The sequence below is a fragment of the Polyodon spathula genome, chromosome 2 (assembly GCF_017654505.1).
Source record: "Polyodon spathula isolate WHYD16114869_AA chromosome 2, ASM1765450v1, whole genome shotgun sequence".
In the NCBI taxonomy this organism is placed as follows: domain Eukaryota; kingdom Metazoa; phylum Chordata; class Actinopteri; order Acipenseriformes; family Polyodontidae; genus Polyodon; species Polyodon spathula.
This window is the reverse complement of record NC_054535.1, coordinates 12,419,228-12,441,504: the sequence shown is the minus strand read 5'-3', so window position 1 is coordinate 12,441,504 and position 22,277 is coordinate 12,419,228. Positions and strand designations below refer to the sequence as shown.

At 42.0% G+C, this 22,277-nt stretch overlaps 1 protein-coding gene across 2 annotated transcripts in view; it reads right to left on the bottom strand.

Annotated features, from left to right (window-relative positions):
* The window catches only part of sorcs2 (sortilin-related VPS10 domain containing receptor 2), a 281,183-nt gene that overhangs the window by 63,501 nt on the left and 195,405 nt on the right, over positions 1–22,277 (bottom strand). The window lies entirely within an intron of this gene.

Genomic DNA, 22,277 nt, shown 5'->3' with positions numbered 1-22,277 from the left:
AACAAAAACACATTAGAAATGTGAAAAAACACCCAAGTTATCAAAAGTGCCCAGCCATTTAAAGTAGAGATATAAAAAAACAAGCTAAGTTGAAGAAACAATCTTCCACGCAAGGCTTCTGCTCGTAAAATAATTTTTCTAAATGCCTCATATAAGAACATAAGAACATAAGAAAGCTTACAAACGAGAGGTGGCCATTCGGCCCATCTTGCTCGTTTGGTTGTTAGTAGCTTATTGGTCCCAGAATCTCATCAAGCAGCTTCTTGAAGGATCCCAGGGTGTCAGCTTCAACAACATTACTGGGGAGTTGGTTACAGACCCTCATGATTCTCTGTGTAAAAAAGTGCCTCCTATTTTCTGTTCTGAATGCCCCTCTGTCTAATCTCCATTTGTGACCCCTGGTCCTTGTTTCTTTTTTCAGGTCGAAAAAGTCCCTTGGGTCAACATTGTGAATACCTTTTAGTATTTTGAATGCTTGAATTAGTTGGCCGCGTAGTCTTCTTTGTTCAAGATTGAACAGATTCAATTATTTTAGCCTGTCTACATATGACATGCCTTTTAAACCCGGAATAATTCTGGTCGCTCTTCTTTGCACTCTTTCTAGAGCAGCAATATCTTTTTTATAGCGAGGTGACCAGAACTGAACACAATATTCAAAATGAGGTCTTAAGAACATAAGAACATAAGAAAGTTTACAAACGAGAGGAGGCCATTCGGCCCATCTTGCTCGTTTGGTTGTTAGTAGCTTATTGATCCCAAAATCTCATCAAGCAGCTTCTTGAAGGATCCCAGGGTGTCAGCTTCAACAACATTACTGGGGAGTTGATTCCAGACCCTCACAATTCTCTGTGTAAAAAAGTGTCTCCTATTTTCTGTTCTGAATGCCCCTTTTTCTAAACTCCATTTGTGACCCCTGGTCCTTGTTTCTTTTTTCAGGCTGAAAAAGTCCCTTGCGTCGACACTGTCAATACCTTTTAGAATTTTGAATGCTTGAATTAGGTCGCTTACTAATGTATTGTACAGTTTTAACATTACTTCCCTTGATTTAAATTCAACACTTTTCACAATGTATCCGAGCATCTTGTTGGCCTTTTTTATAGCTTCCCCACATTGTCTAGATGAAGACATTTCTGAGTCAACAAAAACTCCTAGGTCTTTTTCATAGATTCCTTCTCCAATTTCAGTATCTCCCATATGATCTTTATAATGCACATTTTTATTTCCTGCATGCAGTACTTTACACTTTTCTCTATTAAATGTCATTTGCCATGTGTCTGCCCAGTTCTGAATCTTGTCTAGATAATTTTGAATGACCTTTGCTGCTGCAACAGTGTTTGCCACTCCTCCTATTTTTGTGTCATCTGCAAATTTAACAAGTTTGCTTACTATACCAGAGTCTAAATCATTAATGGAGATTAGGAATAGCAGAGGACCTAATACTGATCCCTGTGGTACACCACTGGTTACCACACTCCATTCTGAGGTTTCTCCTCTAATCAGTATTTTCTGTTTTCTACAAGTTAACCACTCCCTAATCCCTGTACATGTGTTTCCTTGAATCCCTACTGCGTCCAGTTTGAGAATTCATCTTTTATGCAGGACTTTGTCAAAAGCTTTCTGGAAATCTAAATAAACCATGTCATATGCTTTGAAATTATCCATTATCGATGCTGCATCCTCAAAAAAATCAAGTAAGTTAGTTAGACACGATCTCCCTTTCCTAAAACCATGTTCACTGTCTCCCAGGACCCTGTTACCATATAGGTAATTTTCCATTTTGGATCTTATTATAGTTTCCATAAGTTTGCATATAATAGAAGTCAGGCTTACTGGTCTGTAGTTACCTGCTTCAGTTTTGTTTCCCTTTTTGTGGATCGGTATTACGTTTGCAATTTTCCAGTCTGTCGGTACCATCCCTGTGTCAAGAGACTGTTGCATGATCTTGGTTAGTGGTTTGTAAATAACTTCTTTCATTTCTTTGAGTACTATTGGGAGGATCTCATCCGGCCCAGGGGATTTGTTTATTTTAAGAGCTCCTAGTTCCTTTAACACTTCTGCCTCAGTTATGCTAAAGTTATTTAAAACTGGATAGGAACTGGTTGACATGTGGGGCATGTTGTCAGTATCCTCCTTTGTAAAAACTTGTGAAAAGTAATCATTTTATATATTTGCTATTTTTTTTTTCTTCATCTACGATTTTGCCATTCATATCTCTTAGACATTTAACCTCCTCTTTGAATTTTCTCTTGCTGTTGTAATATTGGAAAAACATTTTGGAATTAGTTTTAGCCCCCTTAGCAATGTTCATTTCTATTTCTTTCTTGGCCTTTCTAACTTCCTTTTTGACTTGCGTTTGCAGTTCCGTGTATTCTTTCTGTGTACATTCTTTTTGGTCCCTTTTTAACGCTCTGTAAAGTGCCTTTTTTCACTGAATATTTTTTTTAATTGATCTATTAAGCCATTTTGGCAATTTAGTTTTACATTTAGATTTGTCTACTTTAGGGATGTAATTGTTTTGCGCCTCTAATACTACATTTTTGAAGAACAGCCATCCTTTTTCTGTGGATGTTTTCTCTATTTTACTCCAATCTACTTCTGTTAGTCTTTGTTTCATACCTTCATAGTTTGCTTTTCTAAAATTGTAAACCTTAGCTTTAGTCATTACTTTTGGGGTTTTAAAAAGCACTTCAAATGAGACCATATTGTGGTCTGAGTTTGCTAGTGTTTCTCTGACCTCTGTTTTAGTTATTCTGTCGTCGTTATTTGAAAAGACTAAATCAAGGCATGCCTCCCCTCTAGTCGGTGCCTTGACAAATTGTGTTAGGAAGCAGTCATTTGTCATTTCCACCATTTCAATTTCATCTGTCATGCTCCCCACCGGGTTTTCCCATTTTATATGGGGGGAGTTGAAATCTCCCATTAGTATGGCTTCTCCTTTGCTACACGCATTTCTAATGTTATTGTGTAACAGATTATTTTGCTCACCGTCTGAATCTGGCGGTCTATAGCATGCTCCTATTATTATACCCTTTGAGTTTTTGTCCGTTATTCACCCACAAATATTATATTCGTCCCCATCACTCTCAGACAACCAAGTTTCTGTAACACCTATCACATCCTAGTTACTTGTTAGTGCAGTAGCTTCAAGTTCTAAAATTTTGTTTCTGATACTTCTAGCATTTAGATAAATACATTTAATGGTTGTTCTTACCTGAGTTGTTGTCCTTGTTTTGATGCGGTACCCCTTCTGTTTTTTTGTTGATTTCTCCCCCCTTCCTTTCTAGTTTAAATGCTTCTGAACCTGCATGAGGATCTTTTCTCCAAGTAGACTGGTTCCCTTTTTATTTAAGTGCAGTTGGTCCCGTCTATACAGATAGTCCTCATTGTAGAATGTGGTCCAATGATCAAGATAGGTGAAGCCTTCTCGTGTGCACCACGTCTTCAGCTATGCGTTTAGATTAATTATTTCCAGCTGTCCATATGGTCCTTTGCAAGGTGCCGGTAGTACACCAGAAAAAACCACAGTTTTGGTCTTGTCTTTTAATTTCCTTCCTAGCTCTCTGAATTTGTTTTGCAGGGATTTTGGTCTGTCTCTTCCAATGTTGTTTGTATCGATGTGGACGACTACTACCGGGTCATCTCCTGTTCGTTCTAGGAGCCTGTCCACGTTCTCAGTGATGTGCTTGACAGAGGCTCCCGGAAGGCAGCACAATGTTGTAGTAAGGGGGTCCAAACTGCGAATTGAACTTGCTGTGTTTCTCAATATGGAGTCCCCAACAATCATGACCTCCCTTCTTTTTGCTGTCTGGTCACCACTGTCAATAGGGTCCTGGATGTTGTTCCTTTTGTTCTCTTGTTGTTGGTTCTGCTCATCAAAATTCTGAAGTGACTCAAATTTGTTGGTTGTTTTGATTTCTGGTGGTTGTGTTCGACGAAGTTTCTTTTTTTCCCTGCTTCTGCCTCCCTGAGCCCAGCTGTTCTGACCTTCTATCTCCCTGGTGGCTTTCATGAATTGTAGGTATGCCAGCTCCTCAAGATCCTGTTGCTGTCTCATTTCTTCCAGCTTCATTTCTAACATACTTACTAGTTTATGCAAGTCCTGGATCGCGCGGCACTTTACGCACACTTGGTTTAGCTCCGCTGGGTTTTCTCGGATTTCCCACATCAAGCAGGTTCACAGATTACTGGCTTGAAGACCATGTTGATGGGGGGGGGGGGGGGGGGGGGGGGGGGTTAAGTTTAGTTTCTTCTCAAGCCATCAACCTGCTTTCAAACTGCTCTGCACTTTTCCACGCCTGTACTTCTCCCACGCTATTGCTTCCACTCGCTGTCGCTGGGAAGACTGACTCGTTTACAGCTGCGTTGTTCTGCTGTGCTGTTGGCTCCTCCCTTTTTAAATTGACAGGGATGGGGTTAATTTCCCCTACCTGCCTGGGTTTATTATGTTCAGGTGGCTGGGGTTGATTAGTTGATTAGGTTAATTAACGATCAATCAGCGCCCAGCCACCTGATATAAAAGGAGGCCTCTGCTTCTCATTTGAGAGGAGGGAGCTGAGGAAGCAGGTTGGTGGTTTTTGGTGTGTGATTTTTTAATTTTGATAAATTCAGTGAAGGCATTGCCCAGCCTGGAAATTGTTATTTTTGTTAGTCTTGCTTTATTTGTGTTTAAATCACTTTGTTTTGGTCCTTGTGCCCTTTTATTTTTGTGTATTTATATTAAAATAATTAACTATTTTTATATAACTATATTGTAGTTATATAATAACTATATTCTATAACTATAGACTGTCTCTGGGCCTCTATCCACTCGCCAGCCTGCCACATGGCCATTAAGTGATCCAAAGCTGACAATAGAAATATGGGATGCAGAGGCACTTTCTTTGTATTGTATATTACCCCAATTTAACTTCTACCTGGATATTTGCATCATGTTTACACCATGATACCATATTCTTTTTCATGGATAAACCCGTTACTATAAGCAGGCTCAACAAATTGACCAGACCATGATTGGTACATTAAACCACAGCCAAGCCACATCCAACTCAAACCAAGACCTTCAACTTTCAGAAGAGACCACATCGAATCATTGTGATACCCACCTTGCAAGCTTCATTATGTGTTACTAATACTTAAAAGATGCAAGTACAATCATTTATAAGAGATCGTTTTTCCCTCTTAACACCCTTGCAACTGAGATGTTGGATCTAAAGTATCATATAGTGGATCATTAAATAGCACAATTTGGTTACTGAAGTCTTGCCTTCAGTAGATTGACTTGTTATTAGTAAAATTCTGAATATGTCTAGTACATTGGGGCTGTTTTTCAAATTCTTTTACTTTTCAAAATAGCTGTTCAAGTTACACAACGAGAACAAAAATAACGCAGCAAGCATTTCTTTAAGACAGTTTAAGTAAGGTAGGTTGTTCTTATTTCTTTTTGAAGTAGAAAGGTTGTTTATTTTGCCTTTTGAAAAACAATTAGTAATTCACACTTTGCAGAATACAGCTTTGAAAATCATCCCAGTTCTCTTTAGATCAGGAAATGACTGCACAGTGCATATGTCAGAAGCAGATTTATATTCTTCCTCTCTAACAGATGTGACATTTTTAATGAATTTGACAGAACTTATCTTCAACTTAGTTTTTTAAGTTTTGTGATTTTAACAGTTTTCAGTCCGCCATTAAGTGACTGATACTTTTTCCTTCAATCCACTTAATGCCAGATTGATGACTATAAACAAGATGCTCCAATCTTCATGACGCTGAGTATGTGCAAAAAAGGTCATCTCTCCAGATGCTGCTGCACAGGGTGTCCACTTCAGTTGGGTGTTGAATTCAATTTGCCACTTTTGAGAGTCATTCTGTGAAAAAACCTTGTGTTAGTCCTCATGACAAAGCAGACTCAAGCTTTGGGGTTATTCACATCTGTTTAGTCTGCTGTTGCAGCAAAAGATTAAAAATAGGTTGACATTTTGTCAGACTGTGTGATGATGACTATCAAAATATCATACATTTTTAGAGGCTGTTTCTACCATCTTTATTCTTTTAGCAACTGGTAATAACTTGTGCAATACACATATCATCACATATCAATCCCCAATTACAAGAATGGGACCGAGTCTCACTATTTTCAGAAATGATTTAGTTCAGTTCGTTGGATTCTAAAAACCGTAGTAATCTCAACCTGGATGTAATGTACTTCAGAATCAGAAAGCGATTATAATGTAAGAAATTCAGGAGCATTATGGTTAGAAAAATAATCCTTACGAAATAGCAAAGTTGTTTTAATAGAGCTATACAGTATATTCTGGCAGAAAATGCTACCTTTTGCGGACAATGTCGGACAATTTTCCCTTTCTGGTCCAATGACGTCAAGCACATGTCTCTAGTAGTTTTTTCTCTGTTTAAAGCTGAGAAAAACTTTCACTAAGACCAATAGGAGCCGAGAGAAGCCAAAAAAAAGGAGCAGATCTGAGCAATACAAATACTGTCCTTACAAAGGTACTACCAAGTGGTACCTTTGTAGGCACTGCCAATACACATAGCCACTGCACCACAGACCTACCACAAACAAGATAGCTGCTTCCGAATCCAGCGCTCAAATGTCTCAGACATTTGCAGAGATTTTTGAGATGTTATAGTAATAAAATAATGACTGGATCACATTATTGAAGAGTTTGGTGATAAAACGAGTGATCAGGACGTGACTTATCAGTATGCACGACTATGAACTGGTATGTGATAAATACAGCAAACAAGGGGTGGGGCGGGGCTGGAGATGCAGTACTGAGTGTCCTGTTGATATGCAGAGCCTTTTAAACCTGTTTTACTGTGAATTTAAATAAACAGCACGTGTGAAAATAAATTTGACCTGACGTGCCTAACAGACTGGACAGCCCACAGAGAGGAAAGTAATGGGTATTAAGGGCATTCATAATTTCCACATATGGTTTTAACAAGTGCAAGAGAGCTTAGCCTTCCTTCTTTCTCTACTCAAAACTCCCTTCTTGAGAAAGTGTTATCCAATACAGTTGGAACCCATGATACAAGCGTGCATGAAATACTCACTGGATAAACGCAAGCAGAGACACAAAGTCATGTATAGGCTTGTTTGTCTCACTACAGGAACAAGATGTGTTCAAACTACTTTTTTGTATCATTGCTAACATGTGACAAGCTTGTTATACTGTTCCACCTGCTAGGATGTTTTGTTTTTTCACAGACCAAACCCTAGACTAGAAAATTTTAGGGTTAACCACATCAAAAAACACAATGCTGTACAAAACATGCTATACTCTGGGCATGTCAATCATAGAAAAAAAGGACTTGCAGTATATACAGTCTTGCCATAGTGTAGTTTTGCAGTGGTTATTATTATAACATGTTTAATAATATTATTGAATATGTTTGTTTATTGTCCAGAAGGAGGCAAAGACTAAAACAGGATTCAGGGTCAGTGTTGTAAGGATCCAGTGGTTAACTAGGAATAATATAGAATATAGGTGCAATATGCAACCCAGATGACTACTGAGACATTAAAACCCTTGAATGGGCTCTCCCCACCCTGTAAATATAGGTTCTGTTGAGTACAGTACAGTAGGTTGGCAAAGAAACCAACCTAGAGGATTTTGCTGTGCAATTAATTTGAAACTGTCAATGACAATATACACATTACATTTTAAAAAATGTTGTTACAAAATATAATGACATCATCCCACTATTATTTACCTGCCCTCACACAATCCGCTGTCACTGTCTGCATGTACAATTCTATTGTATGGGCTTGGATAAGATCAACACATATGTCTCAATAAATAATGTCTAGACTCATTACTTTTGAGCTGACCCTCATTATTCAAACCGATAGTTGCTGCTTGCAAAATTTCAGCCTATATTAAATTGTTTTCACTGCCTCAAGGATGGCATCCAGATTGGATTTGTCTCCTCTTGCAATTGCATTGCTCTTAAATGGCTGGACCTCACTAGAAAACACAAGTGTTAACTACTATAGCTACACATCTCAAATACAATGTTGTAGTGTGCATGGGGAAGGCAATGTAGTGATCTTGATTCCAGCAGGCAGGCACATCACACTGGGTAAGACAATCCACACAGGCGGAGGGTGGGCTTGAACCCGGGACCTCTCGCATTGAAGCATAGTGCCAATACCGCTGTACAAGGGAGCTGCCTCTTTTGTGCAGTGGTATCGGTGCTATGCTTTAGTTTGAGAGGTCCCGGGTTTGCATTTGCCCTGTGCCTGTGTGGATTGCCTTGCCCTGTGTGATGCGCCTGCCTGTGTTAACAGAGATCGCTATTATCTGTCATGGCAAATGACAAACTGCTCACCTTTTTCCGAGTTGTTAACAGTGCACATGACGTCAAATTGTAAAGGTATTTGTTATCCCTTCTCCAGTTTATTATTTTATTATTGCTAAAAAAAATGTAACAGGTAATACGCCGTTCTATTTAACACAGCATATGCAATATTACATTGCTTTCAGAAAATAGTTCTAAATGATCTCATTTCTATGTGGATACTGCTATGGCTCTGTGGAGGAGATAACTGCCTTCAGTAACTGAATGTAAAGTATATTCATAGGCAATCACAGTTAACACGACTAGAGGGTATTAGGTGAAAGGCAGCTGCCACAGAAGAATCCAATTCTCAAGCAAACGCAATCACATTCTAGGCTGCCTCGATTTCTTGGCCTCATTCAGCAAGCTACCAGCTTCTAGAGGACAAAGGGCAGCCCTACAGGAGTCCATCTGAGCTCAACAGGTACCCGGCCAGTTGCGTCTGCTGTAGCGGAATGAGAAAAAAGCAGTCCCTGACAGTTTTGTCAGAGCCAATGAGAAGCTGCTTCTGGAATCCCTACCAAAGACTGTCAACTTTGTACAGCCAGGACCCATGACTGTATGACTCTTTTACCCTTTGTCCTTGTATTGCATATGCATCTTACCCAGTATGTGACAACTCTGAACCTATACAGTATTTAGAATGGCTTGCAGTAATACAAAGGCATGAGTTCCAAGCCATCCGTAAATTTGCTTTCTGAATTAAAAGTCGGCTGTGGTGGTTGGGAATGGGAGTTCAAGAACTTTCAAGCACTTAAGGAAGACAGAGTGCTTTTATTTATCTAGTTCTGTAGTTCATGTTTTATTGATTTTCTTGCATCTTTACCTTGCAAAAAGACTAATGACAGAAAAGACACAGTGGATCATCTATGACAGGTTCTGAGGTAAAGACAACAAATACATTCAATTCACTAGGTGGCACACTAGAGCAGAAACGGTCTGTATGCAATTTAATTAATTGACAGTTTAACTACATATATTATGAGGTAAAAGCTACATTATTTCATTAGAATAACTGAATATAACACAACAATATCAGTCAATTATTTCATACATTATGTCCAAATATATTTTCAGATCAGCTGAATAGTTTAGTGTTGGGTCAGGTTGCTTGCCATGCATTTAAACCAATAGAGAAAGTAACACTACTACAGCACCTGTAACTGAGGATTTCTCATTTCTCATTTAGTCTAATAGAGTAGGGCTTCTTTTTTTTAAAAAAATGGAAAGAATGAAAGGATATAGAATAGTCCTCATCAGCCAATCAAAGGTTTGTGATTTAAGATAGATAGAATCTGCCAATTCAGTCTGATTTTTTTATACTCCTCAGCACGTCGGAGCCACAGACTTGCTGAAAAAAACAGTTTTGGACCAGTTCTGGAGAAAAATGGGTTCTGAATCAACATGAACCCTAAATACTATCTTTAAATGCCAATGGCTCTGTGAAAAGGCTTGCAGGGTGTTTTTTTTTTGGGGGGGGGGGGGGGGGGGGGGGGGGGGGGGGGGGGGGTGGGCTGTGTTTTATTATAAACAGCTTTTATTTTTGGTCTGTTTTACAATAAACATTTTTTTTTTGTCTGTTTTATGATAAATTGGGTTTTTTTGTATTGAAAGGGATCTTTTGTTGTTGCAGTTTCTAGTCCACACTTAACCCAGCAAAGAAACCCAGCAAGTGATGACCAAAACAATGTGCAAATAAAGCAAAAACAAGCATTCAGTAGATAACTGCCATTGAGCTAGTATCGCACCGGCTGGCACTGGCTGCTCTCTGTCCTAGTGCAATTACAAGACTGATGTATACAAAAGACAAAAAAATAAAAAAAAACTCTGATATTGTAGTGGTAATGGTGCACTGATAACAGTTCCCTTTCAATTCGAATGATAACCATTACAGAATGGGAAGAGCCTCTCTGACCGTCAGTCTCTGAGCAAATATATAAAAGCTGCCCTATCAGGGCCCTGCTGTGAGAGAGAAGTCCCTCCCGCCTTCTGTTGAAGAGGGACGTCCTCATAGTAGCACAACGCCATTTCTCTCTCATCTCTCTGAGACAGGTTGTAGATTGCTTTTGCTTTTACGTACCGAATTTGGCCGATTTGGTTTTCCAAATAAATTACAAATCAAATCCACAGTAATCACGCTTTCGAGCATTGGTAAATTGGCTCTCGCTATATTCTCGCGTCAGTTTTCTGGCTAGAGCTGGTTTCGACCCCTCTTCAGGGATTAGCGAAGGGGCCATTACTCTCTCACTACACAAGGCTTTGTGTAGTTGATACATCGTGTGAGAGCTGTTGTGGTGCTGTAAGGAGACCCCGCGGGCTCACGGCGTTGTCCTCTACACCGACTTAATCGGTCACAGCGACGAAAAAAAAAAAAACAGCTCAAGCGTAGGGCCCCCTTACGATCCTTGGGCTTTCCTAGCGCAGCTGCACTTGCCCTCGGTGACCATGCCGATTGAATAGGCTGCACACCCCGGCATCGACCGTGGTTTTTCCCGCCGAACTGAGGTTGAAAGAAACAACGCCTACCCGGTCCCGATTGACTCAGCACCAGTGTAAACATCTTTGGCACCGCCTACAGCTTGGCTCCGACAGTGCCTCCCATTGGCACCAACCTTGTAACAGGTCCTCTCAGCACTGACTGTCTCGACATCGACCTCTTTGAGGCCACCTACAGCACTACACATCTGCATCGACGAGTGACTCAGCATCGACCTCACGACACTGACCACGCACATCTTGACACCGACCTCGGCACCGAAAGCGCTCACCTCGACTCTGATCCCGGCACCGGTGAATCGTTTTAAAAACGCGTCTGCAGGCTGCTCATTGAGTGTAGCAGTTTAAAAAAACAACCGCATAGCCTCTCTGTGCAGTCAACTGGGTCTTCTTCTGGCTTCCACCAGTGTGACAGGTGCTCAGTGAAGCTGCCCAGGCAGGACGAACATCGAAATAGTGCACCAGGTGCCTAGGGCCAGAACATGTGGCCAAGGCACTGGCAGGTGAGCTGGACTGCTCTCCCTGTCGGAAGTTTTCAAGGAGAACAAAGCAACAGAGAGCAGCCATATCCCCAGCAGAGTCTCTCTCCTCAAGCCATAAGAGAATGAGATCGGTGGTCCAAAAGCCTCCACAAAGGTCGTCCAGGACCCCCCCTGCTACAGTGACCAGGGAACTCTCCTGTGCAACTGGGTTATCCTCCCCTTCCCCACCACCGGTACAGAGGCGCTGAACCCTCTCAGGGGAGACGAGATGGTCACCGCTAAGGTGATACCACTCAAGGAGACGCTCACCAAGGGAAAGACAGTCACAGCGCAGGCACCGCTCCCCTTCCTCAGGGGACAGGAGGTCGCCATACAGGCACCGCTCACCTTCCCCACGCAGGCGCAGACGTTCGCCATTGCAGTCGCCTTGAAGACGCCCAAGCTCGGCCAAGCGGCACATCATGGAGCTGGCAGAGACTGTAAGGGCTCAGGAAACCATGCTGGAGACTATTAAAATCTCAGGGCAGCCCCAGCCCCCACAGTCTCGTTCCCCGTCCCCTCTACCTAGACCCCCTAGCCCAGGCGAGCTGTCCTTCACGGCATCCAGGTCAGACGTGTCAGACCCAGCCACCTCCGTCGGGCAGGCCACCACGGGGAGCACCCTGCCGCCCTTGCCACACGTGTTCCAGAGGGAAGAGTTCCGGGCGCTAATGCAGCATGCAGCTGCAGCTACGGATATGCCATGGCCAGCGGAACAGGAGGGAAAGGGAAACTGCTTCCTCCAGCAGAGAGGGCACCCACAGCACGCCTTCCCCTTATGCCAGGACTTCCTGGATTTGGTGAACTCCTTCTGGGCAACCCAGCGTCTGCACCCTCTGCCTCCACTGCAGGAGCCCAAGAAGCGGGACTAGGCGCATTCCTCACCATCAGGGACACGGTCACGGTGTTGTCTGTGCGAGCAGCGAACGCCATGGCCATACTGGTACTCTACCAGAGCTAGTTGGTGGAGAGGCTGCAGGATAGAACCATGGAGGCAGACACAGGAGAGCTCCAGGCGATAGCTAAGACGATGAATGACCTAATAGGGGAGTTAGGTCAGGCATCAGGGAGGTCGCTGGCGGTGATGGTGGCTGCTCGCCGGCATTTGTGGCTGACGCAAGCCAAGGTCGTAGAGACCGAGAAAGTCACGCTGCTGGATGCCTCCATTACACCAGGGCAGACTTTCGGGACGACCATTGATGTGAGCCTTGAGAGGTCCCAAAGGCCACGGAGGTCGACTCAAAGTTCTTGCGCCTTCCAGCTTACAGTCAGCACCCAAGGTGGCATGCACAGCCTGCTGGGGTAAAAGGGTCTGAACACTGACCTCTACCCCAGAGTAGACAAGCAGGCAGAGGCAGAGGCAGGGCCAGCGGCAGGGGACCACCGCAGGCCAGGGGTAACTGTTTCACCGGCTGGAGACCGAGGCTGGGGCCTAAGAAAGACCCGCCCCCTCCTAACCCCAAGGGGCTGCCCTTGAGGACCCCAGATGCCACCAAACCCCCCCACAACCGGACTGACCAACGGCAATGACCCAGGACTCTATCGACTATGAGACACGGATATGCTCTACAATTCCGCATAGGTCCACCACCCTTCAAGGGTGTGCTCCTCAACACCGTCGAACCAGCGAGGGCAATACTCCTTCAACAGGAGATCGCCAATCTTCGAAGGAAGAATGCTGTACTCTTGGTAAGTCCAAGCAATGCCCTCAGCGGCTTTTACTCCAGGTATTTCCTGGTGCCCAAAAGGGATGGCGGTTTCAGACCAATTTTGGACCTCAGGGTCCTCAACTTGTTCCTCAAACAAAGGAAGTTCAACATGTTGACAGAACAGCGTATCCTCCAGTCCGTCCAACCGGGCGACTGGTTCACATCAATCGACCTGCAAGACGCTTATTTTCACGTCCCGATCCATCCCGCGCACAGAAAATATCTGCGCTTCGCCTTTCAAGGCAACGCATATGAATTCTGCGTGCTGCCATTTGGCCTCTCGCTGCCGCCCCGCACATTTTAAAAGTGGATGCAGCACTGGCTCCACTCAGGCTGTGGGGTATTTGGATCCTAAACTATCTGGACGATTGGTTGGTTTGCGCGTAGTCAAAAGCACGCGCAGAGGCGCACACAAAACAGGTCATAGATCATGTGGTGAAGTTAGGGCTCTCAATACATCAACAGAAGAGCAACTTCATGCCGTCTCAGTCCATATTGCTCCTGGGGAACAAACTTAACTCTGTGAGCATGCTTGCGTCACTGTCGGAAGACAGGATTCAGTCATTGCAGACCACACTCTCCCTATTCAGAGAGGATGCTCTCCTACAGGTCAAACTATATCAAAGGTTGTTGGGGCTGATGGCAACCGCCTTGAGAATCCTTTTACTAGGGTTGCTCAAGAATGAGCCCGCTTCAAGCCTGGGTGAATACGCTCAAGGTGCACCCGGTCCGAGTTCGGTACCGGCTGGTGCGAGTGTCCAGACAATGCTGGAAGACACTGGAGTGGTGGCTCTGTCCCGGCAATCTGTGCCTCGGATCTCCCCTTAGATCCCCTCACAGAAGGGAAGTGATCACTACAGACACCTCCAGTCCGGGCTGGTGAGCTCTCTGGAACAGGAGAAGAATATGAGGTCAGTGGAAGGGACATTGGCAGCAAGCGCACATAAATGTGCAAGAGCTGCAAGCAGTGAGCCTGGTGTTATCACATTTTCGGCAGCAATTAGCTCACAAACATGTGCTGGTCCAGATGGACAACACCACAGTGGTAGCTTACATGAATTACCAAGGCGTCCTGCGCTCACCGGGCCTTCACCACGCAACAACTCCTGTCCTGGATGCACAGAAAGTTGCGTTCCATCAGGGCAGTTCACCTCCCAGGTGTGGACAACAAGGCAGCAGACCTCCTGTCCAGAGGAGCTCCAGACAGCTCGGAGTGGAGGCTGCATCCTCAAGTGGTGAAACAGATCTGGGAGAGGTTTTGACCGGCACGAGTCGACCTCTTTGCCACAGCCGAGTCCACTTATTGCCCCCTATTGTTCTGAGAGAGAGATGGGGGCCCCCTGGGAGTAGACGCGCTAGCTCAACCCTGGCCACAGGGGCTCTTGTGTGCGTTCCCTCTGCTACCATTAATATCCCTGACATTAGAGAGGATCAGGGTAGAGAGACCACAGGTTCTGCTGGTTGCATCCAGATGGCCGAGATGCCCTTGGTTTGCTCTCCTCTCCGACATGTTGTCGGATCAGCTGCGGCAGCTCCTGCTGTGCAAGGGCCTCCTGAGCCAAGCTGAGGGGCTATTATGGCACCCAAACCCAGCTCAGCTCCAACTCTGGGTCTGGTTGTTGAACGGAGCCGTCTATTCAGACAGAGTTTGCCAGATGCAGTAGTAGAAACACTACAGTCTGTAAGGGCGCCAAGCACTAGAGCCCAGTACTCATATAAATGGAAAGTTTTCCAAGACTGGTGCCTTGCCGAAGGTCACGATCCGGTGACTTGCTCGATTGAGACGATATTAACCTTCTTACAACACCTGTTTGACGCAGGAAAATCGGTGTCCACTTTGAAGGTATACCTGGCAGCAGTATCAGCGTGCCATGACAAAATTGACTCTGTGTCCCCTGGGGCACATTTCATCAGCAGAACTGCACCCTGTTTCATTAAAAGTGGCATTTTTAATAGCCATTAGGTCTGCCGGACGAGTAAGTGAACTTCATGCGCTGTCCATTGATGACACATGCATGACTTTCACTGGAAGTGACTCACGGGTAACATTAAGAACAAATCCATCCTTTTTGCCAAAGGTGGTACCCTCATTCCACATTAACCAATCAGTGGTTTTGGAAAGTTTCAGACCTCCCCCGCACAAATCAGAGAAGGACCATAGACAACATATGCTATGCCCAGTTCAGGCTCTGCGCTGTTATTTGGATAGGATGGCGTCCTGGAGACAGTCCAACCAGCTGTCTGTTACGGGTCCCGTTCTAGAGGTCAGGCCCTATCGAAGCAACGTCTAGCGCACTGGGTGACAGATGCTATACGCTTGGCGTATGAATAGATGGACTCCCCGTTACCAGGGGACATTACGGCCCATTCTACCAGGGGCCAGGCAACTTCGTGGGCTTTTCTTCGTGGTGCCTCCTAAGATAAATTATGCAATGCTGCTACATGGGCTCTAGAGCATGCCCTTAGGCATCATGTGGGCTCTGTTGCTATCGCCGTGGGGCTGTACTGTCAGTAATCTGGAGCCACGACAGCTTTGGTACAGCTTTCCCATTTGATAATGGTTGTCATTCGAATTGAAAGGGAACGTTAGGTTATTACCATAACCCTGGTTCCCTGAAAAGAGAATGAGAACCACTACCCTTTGAGGTCGTGTCCCCAGCTGACCTCTGTTTTTGAAAGCAAATGGCGATGTGCTACTGTGAGGACGTCCCTCTTCAACAGGAGGTGGGAGGGACTTCCCCCCTCACAGCAGGGCCCTTTTAGGACAGCTTTTATATATTTGCTCAGAGATTGACGGTCAGAGAGGCTCTTCCCATTCGGTAATGGTTGTTATTCTCTTTTCAGGGAACCAGGGTTATGGTAATAACCTAACGTTCCCTTTCAATTCGAATGACAACCATTGCAAAGTTTTCTGCCAGATACGCACCACAGGATACGCCTCAATCTGTAATACAGGTCCACTTTGTTGATGTGTTATATTTTCTTGATGTTTGCTCTCTCTGCTTGTGCTACAGTATCTGGCATCATATATCATATGTCTGTGAAGTTAACAATAACGGTCTGGAAAATGTAAACCTGATCAATCAACCAAGTAATATTTACTGTCACCTATAATCTGCATTATATTTTAGCAAAGCAAGAAACTGTTGTCAGCTTTAAAGCGGCTTTTAGCTATGGCCTAGTGTGTGTGTGTTTATTGAGGCCTGTGACTGCACCCACACAGAAAAGGCATCATCATGGGCAATAGTGTATGGGCTAGTCTGCTGATTTGTAAGTATGCTTGCTTTGTGCTCACTTTCTCTTGTTTTGTGGGCAGTGACATCTTCAAGCAGGCAAACAGCCATGGTTGAAATGGTCTATTCATTGGTTTACAGCAAGTGCATAACTTTATTACTTAGTAAGCTTGATTCCAAATCCCTCACAGCTTGGTTTATTCTTTTCTGAACATATTGTGAGACATCTTTTCTTTTCTGGGGCTAAGAGAGATTGTTAAGACCATATGTTTTCGGATAAAGAGCATTTCTTTTCGTATCATTAACATTCTCTAGATATAGATCTAGGGTTTTACTGTTACTGGTGGACTTCAGAGTAAACATGTAATGCTGGAATGGCTGCTGGAATATTGGAATACACCAGTGATTGCTCAATTGGTCACAAATTAACAGTTAGTGTTAAAGGAGTGCAGACAGGGTTCTATTGAGGGACACAGCTACAGAGAGGGTGTTACAATGATTGGGCGTTGGTTTACAAAAAGCTTCTTAAGACTATAGCCTAGCCCAGTGGTTTCCAAACTGTAGGCCGTAGCACACAACTACAGCAGGGGGCTTGGGTTGTGACAGACTGTAGTTGGGCAGCAGTGCATAATTGAGGTCAATACTGTAGGTATGCCTCAGGTAACAAGTAAATAAAGAAATAATTTGGAACCCATCACCTAGCCTTGTATTGCATATTTCTGAATATATAATATTTAACATTAATACCTCAATATCCTAGCCCCCACCCCCCACTATGTTGGTAATATACAAACATATTAGTTAATATTAATTTCTTAATATACTGGACGACACCTCCATTATGTGATAAATATTTAAATATAAAACTAAGGTTTTAGTCCTTCACACATTTCATGTTTCTTATAAAATTATACTTGCAATTCCATTACTTGATTTTTCAAATATATCAAACGAACTGTCAACAAAATAGAAAAGAAATAAAGAGGCGAAGTTATAAAAACATGCTCCTGACAAAGTTATAATATATCTATATATACACATACACACATATATATATATATATATATAATATATATATATATATATATATATATATAGTGCTCCCCCTTTATAAGGCGACCCTACATACTGTGGAGCAGGTTATAAGGTGGTACGATCATGGCTCCCATTTGCCCCATAATGCCATTACATTAACACTAGTATTCTCATTATAAGGCGGAACACAAACAGCACGGTCTCTTAACTATGGCTCCAGACTACAGCGTTATAAAGGGGGAGCACTGTATAGGGTTAAGGATCTCAAATCAATCATAAATGCTTACTTTAGTACTCATAACAGGCAAAATGAAACTCAACAGATGAAAATGATTAAGCTTATTAAGGCTTACAAAAGTAAGAAGAATCAAAAAGTTAGAAATCATGGTACCAGAAGTATAGACATAAGCAGGAATAAAACATTTAAACAACTATTTTCATAAGCACAATTTCAGTTTAGAAGCAGTTCCAATTGCCTTTAGTATTAAGTTGTAAGCTATAGTAACTTAAAAACTTGTAGATAAATCCAATCAATGTTTAAATGGTTCCAGCGTCCATAGTTGTTGTTTTCAAAAGCACACCACATCATCAGTTCAGTTAAAGACTTATTTTGTTTTCATTGTTCATCAAAGTATAATTGTTTGCATTTTAATCTTAGCAGTGTTACATTACAGTAAATGTTTTTACAAACATAGTATTTTACTTGAGTGTTAAAGTCTTTGAAACATAATATTGATTCTGAAGACGTGTTTGTTGCAGAAAGACAAAGTTGCAATAAAGTTGGTCAGGGGAGTCTTCTTCAGGATGAAGATATGTACGATGCTTGAATGGATCCCCATTACAAGCGAAGGCTCTGTGGTTACTTCATGGCAAGATCAGTCCAGATCAAAGAGCCCAAGAGCCCAAGCATCCAAGAGAACTAGTTCTTGCTTGTATCGCTTTAAATATATCGCCCAAACAGGAATTTACTTTGTTATGCCAGGTAAAATAGGAAGCTAATCCATGACCAAAATCAGTCCTTTCACTGGTTTACAGAATTTGAATGATGCTTCCTTTTACATAAGCAATGCATGCCATTAACAGAGAACAGTAAAAACAGTAACATTTATAACAAAAAAAAAATGTTCTAACTAGTTATATTGATCATAGAAGGATAAAGACTTCACTTTCATTCTCCTAACTAAATTACCGTTACAGCATGTTAAACAAATTATACAATCATTTAAGTAAAACAATGTATTCATTATTTTCACTTTAAACTTAACTAAGACACAATGAATATTTCAATTTTATTGGGAAAACATACTTAAACAACTCTTAAACCTGCGTCCACAATATTTGTTATTAAAAATGATTTTAAAACCAATTTAAATCAGTTAAGTCATTACTTATTTGTTACGTTTCAATCTGATAGTTGTATTCTGTTTTGTCTTCCAAACACATATTCTTAATTAACAGATAAGAATCAGTTTAGTTTGTTTAGACCAGACTGACAGGTCAGCACAGCAGGTAATCTCAAATATTCCTCTATTTAAATCTTTAGGACCCTCTGTATCTAATATTTAGACCTTTGAAATAGATCTAGAGAATGTTAACAGGGGAAAAAAGGGGGACAAACTTAACTAACATCACACCATCTTTTGCCTCATCGGTACACATTTGAAATGTCATTTTAAAAGTGAATTCAATTACAACTATGAATATCTCCCACAGCCTACAGATGGCAATAATAAATGTATAGCAAAGCAGAAACAGTTCCAAAGAATTCCAATAGAAGAAATGAAGCAAAACGGTTTTGAAGATAGCTAACTTAATAAAACTAAAGCTTTTCCAGAACTCGTGATCTAGTACGAAGCTTTTATTGCTGGCAACTGCCAGATTTTTTAATACTTTTCACTGGAGTTGTCATTCAGAAGTGTCACACTAACTTGAATCAAGTTGAAGAAATGTTTCTCAAGAATAATCTTTCAGTTGGATGCTAGAATTGAGGAACTGCAATTGCAAATAGCCTCTAGAAAGAATTTTGTTTCCAGCTTCTATAATGTAAGTTTTCTTCAGATAGCAAAGCTTGTATTTTCATGTCAAACTGAATCTAGAACATGACAAAGCAATTACCTTTCTAAGCATTAGCTAAACTTATTCAGTGAATGTGTACAGCATGTGTCCCTCCAAAATTGTACAGTTGTAATATTACTGTATCTTATTCAGGTATTGAGTTAAAACCAAACAACCACCAGCAACTCAAAATGTGGACCCTTATGCGGACAGATCCTGTCTGTCTATCAGACTCTATAGTGCATGGTAAACATAAGTGTGCTTCTCCAAACTTTTGTCATAGACTTGAATCCTCGTATTATAGGCTTGTCAGATTACAATTGTTGTAACCACTGTACAGTGCTGTCACTATGGTGTTGTCTTTCTCAGAAAGTGTCTGTAACATGATTTTGAGGTCTTCATCTAATTTAGCTTTAATTTAACGTTTTGTTTTGCAGACCAATAGTGTTTCTTCAGGTGTGCTGCAGTCATATATTGGTTTCATTGCTTTATTAAGGTGACACTTTATTTTCTTCAAAGGAGACCTCTTTCATACCACCAGAAAATAAAATTATTATGATCTATCAAAAATAAACTAAATCCATAAAGATTGTGATAAACTAGTAGTATGTTAACCCTTGTCATTGATCGGCTCCAGGGAATATTTGTTCACTCCTAGATATCATTGACCTTTCTGTCTGAGATATATTTTACCTTTAACCCTCTCCCCTAATGCTTGGTCATGCCCTGATCAGCTTAGGTTAACATGTGTATGGAAACAAGTCTTTACTCTTTACAGTCTGAACAATCGTGGCTAATCTATTAACTCTGCTCTATAAGACACATAATACTATCCAAGGAAGCATTATTATGCGATTATCTGCTGGAACATACTTTGCTGTGCTAGATTTGTCCCTCATCTTTATACATATTTAAGAGAAAAAATTAACTGAGAAACTTATATGAATGACTGAATAACACAACCAATGATTAAAATTAAGGGTCCTAATCAAGAGCCTCTCATCTCTGCTGGGAAGGGAAACCGCCACTGGCAGACTCATTTACTTTGTATCTCAGAAGTGTTGTGCACTATAAGCTGATACAATGAAATGGTAAAAAGGCCAGTTTCTACCATGTTCATAGGTGTCCACAGTATTGCTATTCTTGTGTGGGAATGCTTGCAATCCATGCCCATACTGTGCTTGCTGTATATATTGTCCTGTCACATCACAACTATTCATGAGCATGAAATAAAAGAATGGAAAATGTTATTGAGTATTATTGGGGCAGATGATTACAACATATATACTGAATATACAAACTACAGGGTCTACTATAGTATATTGCCGGCAGCAGCAGGGCTTTTTATTTATGGCTCCAGCTCCAGACAAAGCCAGGATTGTCTTTGGGAGCCAAGTACTTTAAATAGGGTTGGCTCTATCGGGCGCACGCATGATCCTGCGGGGAGGGCCGGAAGCTCTGTTTGAACCGCCTGTCAATCATGGTGACGACACAAGGAGATTGAGCGAGAGTGTGTCGTGCAAACCTCTTTGATTGGCTGAGGAGCAGGTCTTGGGTGGGGATGGTCGATCCCATAAAAATGACTCTCCTATTCCTTCGCTGCCCTTTGAGGATACAATACAGCACATGCTCTGCCCGGAGAACTGGATTAAAAGCCAGGGGCCAAATGAGTACCAAGAAGGAGACCCAGACAAGAATAAGGCAACCGCTATACGTGGGAGACTTACCCACATTGGGACGAAGTTTAGTTAGCTTTCGGGAGCTGGGCAACCCCACTAGTGATAGTGAGGAGAAAGGAGAGCATCCGTGATACTCGAGCCTCAGTGGTGGACGGAGGCTGCGAGACACTGCATAGAGCAGCCCTTTTGTTTGTAGTTTTGTTCCTAGTATTTATTTTCTGTTTTGCTTTCGGCTTTTGTTTATTTTATTATTTTGCAGCAGCAGTGGGTGCTTAAACGGACTTGTACCACCCAAACATACTTACCACTGTCAATATAGGACTCCCAAAACATAAGGGGGGCCGCTTGTGTTTAAATAAATCATGTGCACCTGTGTGGTGTTATCAAAGAGAACTGTCTGACTCCTATGTCCATCTGTTAATCACCCACACAGTAACAGTGTAACCCTTAACAGTGAAAAACACCAATTTGACAATGCGAATTACAAAAAGTTCCAATTCAGCGCTCCATCCTGAACTCCAAGAGGACGTCTTTTTATAGATGCTTAACTGTATTTTTTTTTTTTTTGAAAGCTACAAAGTGCCACATATAACATGTAACATTAAAAAAAGTTAACCAATATAAAAAATGTTTCCTTTCTTAATGACTTGGTTTTGTTTTTACTAAAAGATTCCCGGTCCCTAATTTCACAACTCATCTTATAAAAACACTTTCCATACAATTATACATTTAAATTTTTTATAGTCTCTTTATACCCAGTCATCTTCACACGTCCAAACTCCATTCAGTATGGCGATTTACAAGCTTTTACTCTATTCAGCGATCTGCCATGCGTGTGAGGAATACAAATGGCTTCACTGACCAAATCCACACTGTACTGGACTTGAGTAAAAGAATAAAAAAAAAACCTCTTTGTGTCTACTTGAGCTGCAGAATTAAGACGCTTTAGGGTCAACAACAAAGGCTCATTTTGTAGCACCAAGCAGAAAACTGCCTACAAATGTTCATGCAGTACTCATTATTCAGCATGCTGGATGATATGTATGGTGTCATTGTCTGAAAAAACTGATGTTCAAGAAGAAAGATATCGTTTATCTTTGGAGAGTTGTTTACCAGCAAATAAAATAAAAAGCAGTGCTTTTCTATTTTTGATTTTTGCAGAATTCACTAGACAAAGGAACATGTAGTTTC